The sequence below is a fragment of the Mesoplodon mirus genome (genome assembly GCF_964341445.2).
Source record: "Mesoplodon mirus genome assembly, chromosome: 3".
NCBI classification, from domain to species: domain Eukaryota; kingdom Metazoa; phylum Chordata; class Mammalia; order Artiodactyla; family Ziphiidae; genus Mesoplodon; species Mesoplodon mirus.
Window position 1 is genome coordinate 125,229,554 of NC_138978.1, and position 13,811 is coordinate 125,243,364.

The 13,811-nt window shown below is 41.0% G+C and overlaps 1 protein-coding gene across 5 annotated transcripts in view; it reads left to right on the forward strand.

The window, feature by feature from the left end:
• LOC309799486 (uncharacterized protein C1orf226 homolog) overlaps positions 1–13,811 on the forward strand; it is a 315,687-nt gene that overhangs the window by 142,218 nt on the left and 159,658 nt on the right. The window lies entirely within an intron of this gene.

A 13,811-nucleotide genomic window follows, 5' to 3' on the forward strand; every position in this document is an offset into this window, starting at 1 on the left:
GGTTAGAGAAGGGGCCCCAAGTGAGTGACTTAGAAGGGAGGAAGGGCATTCATGTTTATATGGTGCCTGTTGTGTGATGATGGGTACAGCTGGTACTTCTGTGTGTCATCTCCTTAGATGACGAAGCTGAGCCTCAGAGGACAAATCTAGCAAGATCAAACTTTATTTATTTATTTTTTTGCCGTACGCAGGCCTCTCACTGTTGTGGCCTCTCCCGTTGCGGAACACAGGCTCCAGACGCGCAGGCTCAGCGGCCATGGCTCACGGGCCCAGCTGTTCCGCGGCATGTGGGATCTTCCCGGACCGGGGCACGAACCTATATCCCCTGCATCGGCAGGCGGACCCTCAACCATTGCACCACCAGGGAAGCCCAAGATCAAACTTTTTTGTCCAACTCCACATTGGTACTCTTTTCATTGTATCCTGCCACTTCCCATTTTGGCCCTGACACATCTGTTGTTGGCATCCGGGTCGGCCAGCAGTGTGTTTGAATGAATATGGATGTCCTAATTATTGTTGGTGCCAAAGATGCAGAGTGAGTGTATGTGGCTGACTCACTGGTGCCAGAGCGAAGGGCACAGCCTCCCTGCTAACTCTATGAATGTAATTAAACATGCATGTACACTTTTCTCTTTTTTTCCCCTATTATGTATATTTCTCTAATTTGATTGACATCAGTTTTTAAAATTAACCTTTGGCTTCTCTGCTGCCTCGTTTATGATCATGATTGGAAATGACATTGCACCAGCTGCTGAGTTACAGCAGCTTCCTTCCTACCCATAGATACAGTGGTAGCAATAATAATAATGGCCTCCATGGATCAAGCATCTGGGAACTTTACATAGTCTCATTTTATTTCTCATAAATAACTGTGAGGGAGGCAATATTATCCCTCTTGTTAGATATGAAGAAAGTGAGTCTTGGAGAGACTAACATCCTCAAGATGTCACAGCTGGAAGTGGCCAAGTTGGGATTTGAACCTGAGCCCTACCACTGTGTCCATCAGATAGATCAGTTCTACTTTTGACTTAGTTTGAGCTTCCAGGGAAGATTCTGTTTGAAACCGTTCGGAGACTTTAAACATTTGAAAATCACTGCTGTAGGAGGAGCAAGAATCTTTGGCTGGGAGCCTGATGACCTGAGTTCTCGCTTGGGGTTGATGGGAAGTCACTTGTCCTTTACTGAGCCTGTTTGCCTATCTATGACAGTGGAGCCACACCATCAACATCAAAAATGTCAGGCTAATAATGAATGCACTGCCGCGACAGTGTTTTGAGCTTTCTTACCCACTTGAAATCAAGCCTCTTTGGTTGTGCGTTAAGCGATCACACTAAGAACTTCATAATAATGATGACAGGTGTGACTGTTATCCCACTGTTGTTCATACTCCTACCGCCACCCTGGGCCGGGTCCTGTAGGTGTCATTTTCTGGCAGGTCTTGTGAGAACATCTTCAGGATTGATTAGGTGCTCGATGGTCTCTGGGGGAGGTGATCACACATGTGGTTTGCTAGTTAGCAGGAGTACCTATTTAAGACCAGTTTCCCTCACCGAATGGCCTCCTGACTCCAGCCTCCTGCTGTTCCTGGAATCTAGCCTCTGGAGGAGTGGGGCAGGTTGTCAGGAGTGTCCAGGCTAGCCTGCCCCCTCTAGCCCCGTCCATTACCATCATGGGGTTGCTGCCACATGCTTCATCTGCTGGAACACAGATGCAGTTCTGAGTACAGGGGCTGCCACTGTGCTTTTGCAGTCATTTTCAAATTTCTCTTCTCTGCCCTACCAGAGCATTTGCTGATGACTTGGCCTAAAACAGTTTTTCATGTACAGTTTTTGGAGTCTTACGACATACCCAACGAGCCCGGAGGGAAGACCTCTTTTATGACAGCAGCATAGTGTGCAAGTGAGGTGTTGTGTCGTGCTTAACAGCTAGGTGGGGAGCATTCAGTTACACCGGGTTATGAAGCGTGACTCCAGCATTTACCAGCTGTCTCTCACTGAGCAAGCTCCTCAGTCTTCCAGGTCCTACCTCTGTAATAGTAAAATGGGGATGAGAACACCCACTTCACTATGTTGTTGTGATAGATGACATAAAGTATGGCCAGTATTCCAGCAGTGCCTGGCGCATGGTAGATGCTTAGTAATATTAGCTGTTAGTAGCAGTTGTCTCTGGGGTTGGGGGCAGTCAGACTTAAACCCCAGAATTATTTAAGTGTTAGATAGGCACCTGTTTTCATTTTCCTTTCATCCCACGGGCCCCAGGAATCTGGTCCTTCTGTCTCTCTCTCTCTCTCTCTTTTTTTAAACATCTGTCATCCATTACCTGTTCTTCTACCCAGGTGCTAGGGATCAGAGCCGTGGCTCTTCATTTATCCTTCAGTCTCTGTGTCTCCTTCCTCTCTCCTCCTACCAAAAAATCTTTCCCTTTTTAAAGAGTCACTATTGCTGGCATCATCAAGGAAACAGATGGGGCACGATAACTGTTCTTTCGAATAACACCAGAGATAGTGTTAGATGTTAACCTTCAGAGTGGTTTGTTGCCCCTGGTGGGAAGGATTGAGTTCTAGGGAGCGTGGCCCTGAAAACGTTCAGCCCTCTAGGAAATTTCTTCTTGTAAGAATAACTGGGCCTTAAGTTTTAAGCTTTATTCTGTGATTCACTTGACTTACTCTAATCATGCTGTTGCTTGAGGGAAAGATTGATGGCTTGGAAAAACGTTGCCTGTAACTTTACCTTTCAGAAGGCAGCTTTTATCTGCTTGTGCCCCTGAGAAAGAGTAAACATTGACACATGAAGTGAAATAACTTCGGTTTTTACATATGGACATGAGGGGTGAGATACTGCAGGCACTGGGAAGTTTCTGCCTTCTTCATAACTACCTCCCTCACTTCTGTTCAGCTAGAATTTGAGGATCTGCTGTGTGCTATGCACAGATCAAAGTTGCTGCCACAGAAAGCCAACATCTTAATGGGGGTTAGATGGACAAAGTACCAAGAATACAGCTGCCCAAAGTGGGCGTTGAACCCACACCTCTAAGTGGTCTGGCCAAACTGATGGGAGTGCAGTTGCTAAAAATTAATTTTCTCATTTATAAAATGGATAAATTGTGACCTGGACTTTGAAGGCACTTGTGGTATCTAGCATTTCTAGGGCCAGTGTTGATTTGATTCCTGGGTTTTGTTGGATGGACAGAAGCTTACCAGGTCCTCCTGTGTTGTCCTGGATGTTGATTGCCATTTTGGCTCTAAATCTCAGACTTTGGCAATCTCATCAAGCAAAGCTGTTGTTTCCCTGTGGCCTCCTGTCATTTTATATATGGATATTTAATTTTTTTGCATATGCTCTCAGAACCATTGGATCATATGGAAAAAGAAGTTGATATGATTCACTGTTTATTTAAATATAGATAATATTATTAGATCTTGTTCCTCTGCTTTCAGATATTTTGAGGGGGAAAAACCTCAGAACACTTGATAAATCTAGTCAGCCATCTCTGAAAAATAAAAGTCCTCTGAATGTTACCTCTACACAACAGCAAATACATCCAAGTTACAGGGAGTTTGCTGTGATTGCAAAGCGGACCCACCTTCTGTGAAGCCAGTTGGTAATGGCTCTCGGATTTTTAAATGTACCTCCCCCATTGGCAGAGTAGCTCTGCGCCCAGGAATTTAGCCCGTAGAAACTCACACAAGTACCCAAAATATATGTGAAAGAAAATGTTTGCTGAAATGTGGTATAAATTGTAATTGGAAACAACCTAATTGAATATCAGTTGTAGATTGAAGAAATGGTGGCTTTAAAACTACATTTAAATTAAATGCTGTGGAGGAGCTTCTAAAATGATCAGATAGAACTATATGTACAGACATGAACCAAAGTATGTAATCTGTTGAGTGAAGAATCAGTTTATAGAGCAGCATGTATATTACAGTCCTACACGTGTTAGTTTGCGTGGATTGGAAGATATAGCTCAGTTTTTTCCAGTTTTACTGAGAAATAAGTGACACACATCACTTATTATGAGTCTTATAATAATGAGTCTAATGATGAGTTTCATTATCCCTGTAAGTTTGACATATAGCATGCTGGTTCGATTTACATATATTGTGAAATGATTACCAGAGAAGGTTTGGCTAACCTTCATCTTCTCATAGCTACAATAAAAAGAAAAGAAAGAAGAAAAGAATAAAGGAAAAAATTTTCTCCTTTTTCTGAGAACTCTTAGAATTTACTCTATGAACAGCTTTCCTACATATCATACAGCAGCGTTAGCTATAGTCATCATGCTGTACATCACAGCCCTAGTACTTGTATATCTTATAACTGGAAGTTTGTACCTTTGACCACCTTCCTCCAAGTCACCATTTTTATATGTTTATGAGATAATGAGTCATCCAGAATTTGTTGATCTGGGCTCAACAAATTGATTCATGATCAGGGCTCTGTTTAAAAAAAAAAAGTTCCCCCCAAAAGACCAAACCCTTTAAACACTACTTTTAACACATTTCGAGGTGGTGGTTAGGCTTACTGCATGGTGTTACCCTATTTAGGAATTCCCATTGAAGGCCTGCTGATTTTCTTTCTTTGTTTTGTCTTTCTCCTTTCTTGATTACAACTAGAATCTCTTGCTGGGGAAAAAAAAAAATCCAAATTGTTTAGAAGAAAATCAAGTCATACTCTCATACTCCCTCTCTAGAGAGTTTACCACCATTAACCCTTTGGATAATCTTTCAATTCCTTTTTGTTTTTTAAGCACATTACACACACACACACACACACACATTAAGAGCATGGTCTCTGGGTTCAAAGCCTGATGCCACAGCTCTCACTGGCTTTTGACCTAGGACAAATCACTAAACCTCTCTCAGGCCCATTTCCCCCAGTTTTCAAGTGGAGAATATTAAATAGCTCATAGGACTGTTAGTGAATATTCAATTAAAAACCCCTGTCCAAAAAAAAAAAAAAAAACCCTGTCAATATTTAACATAGTATCTGAAACATAAGCACTTTGTAAATGTCAGCTACTAATTTTGAAAACAAAAATAGGATAGGATCATACTATATGTACTCCTACAATTTCCTTTTTCAGTTTTATTATTTAATTTTATTTTTTATTAAATGTAGTTGATTCACAATGTTGTGTTAATTTCTGCTGTGTAGCAAAGTGATTCAGTTATACATATATACATTCATTTTAAAATATTCTTTTCCATTATGGTTTATCATAGGACATTGAATATAGTTCTCTGTGCTATACAGTAGGACCTTGTTGTTTATCCATTCTATATATAATAGCTTATGTCTTCCTTTTTTCAAAAACTCAATGGTAAATGACATCCTTTCATGTCAGTATATACCAATACTCTTCTTCTTTTTTAATGATGTCATAGTGTTGTTGTATAGATTAAATTATAATTTATATAATCATTCTCCCATTGAATATTTGTTTTAAAAAATTCCTTGCTGTTATAAAGACTGTGGCAGTGAATATACTCATAGCTCTCTCTTTGCACTCTGTGTGTCTCTGCAGGCTTTATTGCTAGATTTGGTAGAGCTGAATTGGAGGCTGTGCCAATTTTTTTAAGTTACTATCAAATTGCTTGAATACCTGCCATTAATGTTCATCTGAAACAGTATTACTGAGCAGTATTATTATGGCGGCACACAAAGAAGAATATCTAATAGTGGCCAGTATCATACATTTCTTCCTTGAACATGATCAGACATTTGCGAGACCCTTGTACTTGACTGGTTTGTTAAAGAGCTCAAAAGAGCTCATTATGGACTTGGGTGCCCCCTGCATTGTCAGAACCTTCTAGTATAAGGATTGTTTAAGTGGTATTGACACCATCTTACATTTATGTATCAAAGCTGCATGTTGGTGTGTCTTTCATCAAATTTTTTTTGTTTCATAACTTTTAGTGCAAATCATCTGATGCTAAATCAGCCTCAACTATGATTTTTTTGTTACTCACACTGATCCATAAGCCAAACAGGCAAATGCTTGAGCACAGGTGGCCCATTGCATCTGCTGGTTGGTTATGAAGTTGTACCATCTTTTACGTCTTTGGGAACTGTTTACAGTTGATCGTGATGAGCACTTATTGAATCATTCTGAAAAGGCATGCAACTGCTGAAAGAAAAATGAAAGAAGAAATGTGACATCTGGTTTTAAGAATGGATATTTGGGGCTTCCCTGGTGGCTCAGTGGTTGAGAGTTTGCCTGCCCATGCAGGGGACACGGGTTCGTGCCCCAGTCTGGGAGGATCCCACAGGCCGTGGAGCGGCTGGGCCCGTGAGCCATGGCCGCTGAGCCTGCGCGTCCGGAGCCTGTGCTCCGCAACGGGAGAGGCCACAACAGTGACAGGCCCGCGTACTGCAAAAAAAAAAAAAAAAAAAGAATGGATATTTGCATCCCTGGTGGGGCAAGGTTCAGACCACATATGACTGATTAGGTCGAGAGAATGGAAGAAAGTGAGTGTGGTGGTGTTAGGAGAATGTGCACACAGATCATGCTGTCCTTTCACCATTTTGTCATCTGAGAGCCAAGAATAAGCTCTCATCAGTTGACATTTCATTATTGGTTGCAATATCACCTTAATGCTCTGTTCAAAGACTTTTAAACAGTTTGTTCAGGATGTTGAGTAAAAAGTATGTGGAATCTTTAAGAAAATGGCTCTGAAATTATATCCAAGACAGTTGTGATTATTATACATGTAAGAGGTTAAGTGAAAAAATATCTCCTTTAGCATCTAGTTATGGAAATTTCTGCTTTCAACTTAGAGGTACAGTCGTAGGCACACCTCCTTAACCCCATACTCCCCCTGCCCCCGTTTTTTTTTTTTTTGGTCTTATATTGAGAAAGCAGAGAAACTCAGTTGAGGACAGGAAAAAAACTTAGAACCGTCCTGTGATTATTTGAAAGCAGCCACAGAATAGATTCTTACATGCCAAAACTTGGATGGGGGTGGGGTGAAGGACTTAGGGGCTGCAAAAATCAAGAAATGGCAGGTAGAAAGTTTCTGTGGTCAAGCTGAGCTTAATGTTTAGAGGAAGGTCTCAAAAGGGTTGGGTTTCTAAAGTCAATACGTAGAAAAAATTATAATGAAAATCTGAGGTTAAGAACAAGGTTTAATTAAACTGTGATTAGGGTATTTCTGAGAAAAGAGCCCAGTTGAGCTTATAATTGTTTTACATAAAGTAGTTTCTTTATGAATCATCCAAGTTGACCTGTTTTATTTTTTATTTATATATATATATATATATATTTACATCTTTATTGGAGTATAATTGCTTTACAATGGTGTGTTAGTTTCTGCTTTATAACAAAGTGAATCAGTTATACATATACATACGTTCCCATATCTCTTCCCTCTTGCGTCTCCCTCCCTCCCACCCTCCCTATCACCCTTCCAGGCGGTCACAAAGCACTGAGCTGATCTCCTTGTGCTATGCGGCTGCTTCCCACTAGCTATCTGTTTCACGTTTGGTAGTGTGTATACGTCCATGCCTCTTTCTCGCTTTGTCACAGCTTACCCTTCCCCCTCCCCATATCCTCAAGTCCATTCTCAAGTAGGTCTGTGTCTTTATTCCTGTCTTACCCCTAGGTTCTTCATGACATTTTTTTTTCTTAAATTCCATATATATGTGTTAGCGTACGGTATTTGTCTTTCTCTTTCTGACTTACTTCACTCTGTATGACAGACTCTAGGTCTATCCACCTCATTACAAATAGCTCAGTTTCGTTTCTTTTTATGGCTGAGTAATATTCCATTGTATATATGTGCCACATCTTCTTTATCCATTCATCCGATGATGGACGCTTAGGTTGTTTCCATCTCCAGGCTATTGTGAAGAGAGCTGCAATGAACATTTTGGTACATGATTACCTGTTTTAATAGTCATAATTTAGTAGAGTATAGGAAACTAGAAAGTCAGATGGAGAAAGACAATTCCATATGGTTTCACTCATGTGAAATTGAAAAAAAAACAATAAATGAACAAACTAAACAAAAACACATAGGTGCAGAGAGCCAGGGTAGTGGTTACCATAAGGGAAGGGGGGTAGAGGGAGGGCGAAATGGGTAAAGGGGGTCAACAGAGTGCTGACAGTTGGTCCTATAGCCTATTTGCAGGGGAAAAAAGCCTAAAGGAAACCTAAGACCACAGAGTCAAGATAAACATTTCAATACTATACAATGATAAGATAATATATATATAAAGTTTATTTCTGAATCAAAAGAGCACTTGTGCCTGGGTACCCTGAATGGTATCTTTTCTACTAGAGAGTCACTCTGCTAAAGGCAATCTCCATTTCACTTTTAGGAAGTTTATGTAAATAATGATTTTAATTTGTACTCCCTGGCACTTTGCATTCTCAGGTTTAAAGATGTGTAGAGTCATTAACTTGTAATTAACAAACTTTGCAGTCCTAACACTTTCCATTCAAGATATTAGAGTGTTTCTTGGAGACAGAGAGAAAAGGAAGATCTTTCTCAGTCCACAGTTGACAGGTGGGAGCACTTGAGATGTGTGCAGGTCAGGGATCCACTCAGCAAACAAGGTTAGGAATGGTTCTTGATGCTGTTCATTCATTTAACACATATTTATTGCCTGCCTCTAGAGTCAAGGCACTGTGTTTTTCAGGATTGACATATTCTGGCAGTTTCTTCCTGCTTCTGGCATTCATAGATTCTTCTCTTCTCCAGGTGGAGACTTGACTTTTGGTTAAAAATAAATAAATAAATAAACTTTGTTGCTAGAGGAAATATGCAGTGGAAACTTAGGACATTATTTGTTTTTTTTTGTTTTTTTTGTTTTTTTTTGCGGTACGCGGGCCTCTCACTGCCGTGGCCTCTCCTGTTGCGGAGCACAGGCTCCGGAGGCGCAGGCTCAGCGGCCATGGCTCATGGGCCCAGCTGCTCCGTGGCATGTGGAATCTTCCCGGACCGGGGCATGAACCCGCGTCCCCTGCATCGGCAGGCGGACTCTTAACCACTGCGCCATCAGGGAAGCCCCATTATTTGGTTTTTAAGGTGGTTAAACTTTATAGAAATGGGGCCTGAGAATGGAACCTGGGAGCCAAGAAAAATGTCAAGTAAAAAAATGTGTGTCGTGTTGGCTGCATGTAACAACGCTTTTGATAAAGAGCTTTGCTTTAATCAATAAAAAATAAAATTAAAATTGAAGAATTGTACTGAACAAGAAGACAGAGGAGATGCTGTGGACCCATTCCTTGAACTTGATTTTATCTAGAAATACTTCGGCACAAGGTGAGAAAGAGAGAGGGAGGTTAGGACAAGAACCGTCTTTTTTGTTTTTGTTGCCAGGGGACTTGGCTAGAATCTCCCCATGGTTTTGTCTAACATTGATGGCGTTTCCAGGATGGAGCACAAGTCCAGAGTGACACTGCCTTATCAGAGGGAGCCCAGGGGTGGACGGCAGGGGGTTGGGAGGGGTGTAGGGCTCATGCATAATGAGCACAACAGGTGGTAAATGCAGGGCCCTGGGCAGTATAATTAACAGGGAAGAAGTGAGCTTTGGAAAAAGAAGAATCTCAGTAACCATAAGGCTCTGAGTAGTTTTCCTCTTGGAAATTATTGTCTTTCCAATGATAGACCTGAGCTCAAGAAGCCTGGAAAATGATGCCTACTACTCTTCCACCACCAGTATTTCAGATACTTCTCACTGCAGTCAAACAATTTAATTCTGGCTTTTCGTGAGCCCCCGGTGATAAATATCAGCACAAATTTCCCTGACCAGGGCCCTCCTGGGTAGATTAGGAGGTCACTCCCCTGATTTGTTATTCATTAGTTTATGGTAGCTCTGCCCTTCCCTGAAGGCCTGGACCATTGTCATAGCACAAACCGTGGCTACTCATGGGAAAGTGTGCCTTCTGAGTCTCTCTTTCTTCCTCACTCTTACGTGCTCCCTGTTGACCAGGGCTCCAGCCACAACAGCAGGTGCTGTGGCCCAGCTGTACCTCTTAGAGCACCACTTACCTTCCCAGCCTGTAAACTGGGTACAGTAGTACCTGCAGTTTCTCCCTCTTAAGATAGGTTGTATAAAGATAAGGTGTGTCAGTGTTTGTGGGAATTCTTTTTATACATTATGGATTGGTTAACTTATGCCCTCCCTTTTCCAAAGAGGACTAAAGTACCTACAGATGCTTCATTAATAATCAAAGTTGTCACAGGGAGATCAGCTCGGTGCTTTGTGACCACCTAGAGGGGTGGGATAAGGAGGGTGGGAGGGAGATGCAAGAGGGAGGAGATGTGGGGATATGTGTATATGTATAGCTGATTCGCTTTGTTATAAAGCAGAAACTAACACACCATTGTAAAGCAATTATACTCCAATAAAGATGTTAAAAAATAATCAAAGTTGTCCCACATTCCATTTCCTTACAATTTTTACTGTGCCGCAGATCTAACTAATCTAGGTTAAGGCTGTCAGTTTGCTAACTTCTGCTGTTCTATTTACTTAAAAGGCGTGAACGTTTCAGAACCACATTTCAAGGAAGCTTGTGAATTCCTCCTGTTCTCTGCCTTCGCTGCTGGCACGATCCTTGAATTACTAATGGTACTCGCCAGGACACAATAGATCCAATAGTCACCTCTAATTTAGCCACAGAATACTGACATCTCAGGTTTTTTTTTTCATAAAAATGAAATTATTTAAGTAAACTAAATTTATTTTCTGTTCAGAAACAAGGAATATTATAGAGGAAATGGGGAACTCAAGCTAAAATACTTTTGCTTGTATTCAACATTCATTTAAGAGAAGTTATCGGGCACCTGCTATAGCGCCAGACCCTGGGGACTCTGCAGTGAACGAAAGAGACACAGTCCTTGCACTCATGGGCTTGAATTGTGAGTGGGGATCTAAATACCACACTAAATATTATAGCAATAGTGTGAATTTGCAAATTGCGATAAGTGCCATGAAGAAATAGTAAGAGGTGTGAAAGTTTGAGGGCATTGAGAAGGCTTTTGTGTGGAAGTTCTGTTGAAGCCATTGCTAACTTTAAATTGCTGTTTTTCTATATATTTACTTTCACCTGTAGGCTGATTCAGCTCACTTTCCTTCCTTTGGGCTATATTTCTTCCTAAGATCTGCCGCTCGTTAGAGAACAAGTGATAAATATGCCCATTAGCACTTTTGTGTCTTTCTAAGCTAGTGTTACCCTCAGGGAGCTCTTAAATTCTCCCCTCTTTAGTAGCCCTTTGATGACAGGCCTTGGACTCCGCTCTTAACTCTTCTTTCTCCAGTATGCCAGGAGCTCTTTTCTCCCCAGAGGGCCAGTTTGTCTGGGGTGGGGTGGAGGAGGGGAGGGGCGAGCAGGGCAGAATAAATGGGCCTTCCTACTGCTTGAAATTGCACCATTCATTTCCCTTTGGGTTGCGAGCTTAAAAAAAGAAAAAGCATCCTGGACAATAATGAATACATGATTATAGAAAATGTGTTTAAAAATTTTTTTTAGCTTAAATACCATCCATAATTCCGGCATTCAGAGTTAACACTGTTAACATTCAGGGAGTGTATTCTTCCAGGTTTTTTTCCCCTTTGCATTTGTTATTTAATGTATCCATTTCTATATATAAAATATAATCATAACTTACTTTTTTCTGCATTTTATGCATGAGAGTTTTTTAGTATTTAAGAGGGCCATATTAACATTTCTTGGTGAACTTAAAAAAATTTTTTTATTGAAGTATAGTTGAATTACAGTGTTGTGTTAATTACTGCTATATAGCAAAGTGACTCCATTAAACACACACACACACACACACACACACACATATATATGTATTCTTTTTCATGTTCTTTTCCATTATGGTTTATCATAGGATATTGAATATAGTTCCCTGTGCTATACAGTAGGACCTTGTTGTTTATCCATTCTGTATATACCAGTTTGTATCTGCTGATCCCAGACTCCCACTCCTACCCTCTCCCACCCCACCTCCCCCTTGGCAACCACCAGTCTATTCTCTATGTCCCTGATTCTGTTTCTGCTTCATAGATAGGTTTGTTTGTGTCATATATTAGATTCTACATATAAGTGATGTCATATGGTGTTTGTCTTTCTCTTTCTGACTTACTTCAGTTAGTATGATAATCTCTAGTTGTACCCATGTTGCTGCAAATTGTGTTATTTTGTTCTTTTTTATGGCTGAATGGTATTCCATTGTATATAAATACCGCATCTACTTTATACATTCATCTGTCGATGGACATTTAGGTTGTTTCCATGCCTTGGCTAGTGAACAGTGCTGCTATGAACATAGGGGTGTGTGTATCTTTTTGAATTATAGTTTTGTCTGAATATATGCCCAGCAGTGGGATTGTTGGATCATATGGTAATTCTATTTTTAGTTTTCTAAGGGCCTCCATACTGTTTTCCACAGTGGCTGCACCAACTTACACTCCCTCTTGGTGAACTTTTTGTTCATATTCAGAATTCTCTCTTCCAAACACACAGAAGTAATTTTTAAAAAAATCATAAATGAATTCATAATCAGGAGGAAACTTTTTTGGATCAGGAATGGAGAAAAGTGGGGGTCAGTGGCCCAGACTTCAAAACCTGCCCTAGAAAAGGGTTTTAGCTACCTTGCACATGGCAGGAGACCAGAATCAGACTCCTGTATGAAACTGGGGTTAAGGTCATGCTCCTTGCCAGTGGACTAGAGCCTGATCATTCACAGTGGTCCTTAGTGATGGGTAGCTTTCCTTTGGCCCAGGAAGGAAACAGAGGTAAGTAAGTATGAGAATAGGACCCAGAACCGTGCAGCATACAGATGGTATCCAGCATTTTGTTGTCCCTAAACGGAGAAATCCTAAAAGCCTACCTTCAAACCTTATTCAGAGTTGCCTGTCATTTAGGGCAAGGTTTACCCATGGTATCAACTGCCAGTGAGTGGCAAATAGGAGGCAAAAACTCTGATGCAAGATAACTTTGAAACTTCCTGAGAACTCAAGGAAAACCAAGTCTTGAGAGGCAGGCAGCAGACCCTGCAAACAAGAGATTCCAAACCCAAGAAAGAGGAGCAATGAACAGTCTGAAAAGGTTTTTAATGAGGTATGTATTTAGGATCTCAGAGAGAGACCGGAGTAGTAGTGTTTCTAAAATGAAAATAGGGGGTATTAAACAAGAATTCATCAGTATGAAAAAGATCTAAGTGGAAATCTCTGAAATGAAAAATACAGGGCTTGGGGGAAAAATGAAGAAATGGTGTCAACAGTAGATTAGATATAGCTGAAGAGTCTGTGAGTTTGAAAACAGCAACGAGGCAGCACAGAACTATAAAGGGCTGAAAAGTTGGACAGCAAAAAAAAAAAGGTTAGATTGAGAAGCTCTAAGGTACAATTAGCAGTTTCTTTCCTGGGTTTCTTCAGGTTTTGTCATAGTAGCTTATACCATACTAATTCTTCCACTATGGATGCTAGCAAAGCATGTATATGCATACTGTGTATGTGAAGGCAAATAATATAAGATCTGTCTGGAGAATGCTGCAGGAGTGAGACTGAGAGAGGCCAGGATCCTAGCGAGGAGTTACGTGCAGAGAAGTGAGCCTGATATTAGGTGCCACCTTCTCCTCCACGTATTTGCCAGTTTGTAAGTGGCAGCAAAGAGGCTAAATAGGTGCGCAGAGCTTTCAGCAGTCTCTCAGATCTGGGGAGACAGAAATTGCCTGCCTAGGAAAAGGGGTCCTGCTAAAACTAAATACCTTAGGCTTTCAGTTTGCAGCCCTGCAAGGTTGTATCTAGGGAGTGAGGGCAGACTGGAAATACCAGCACTTGCTAGGCTGACAC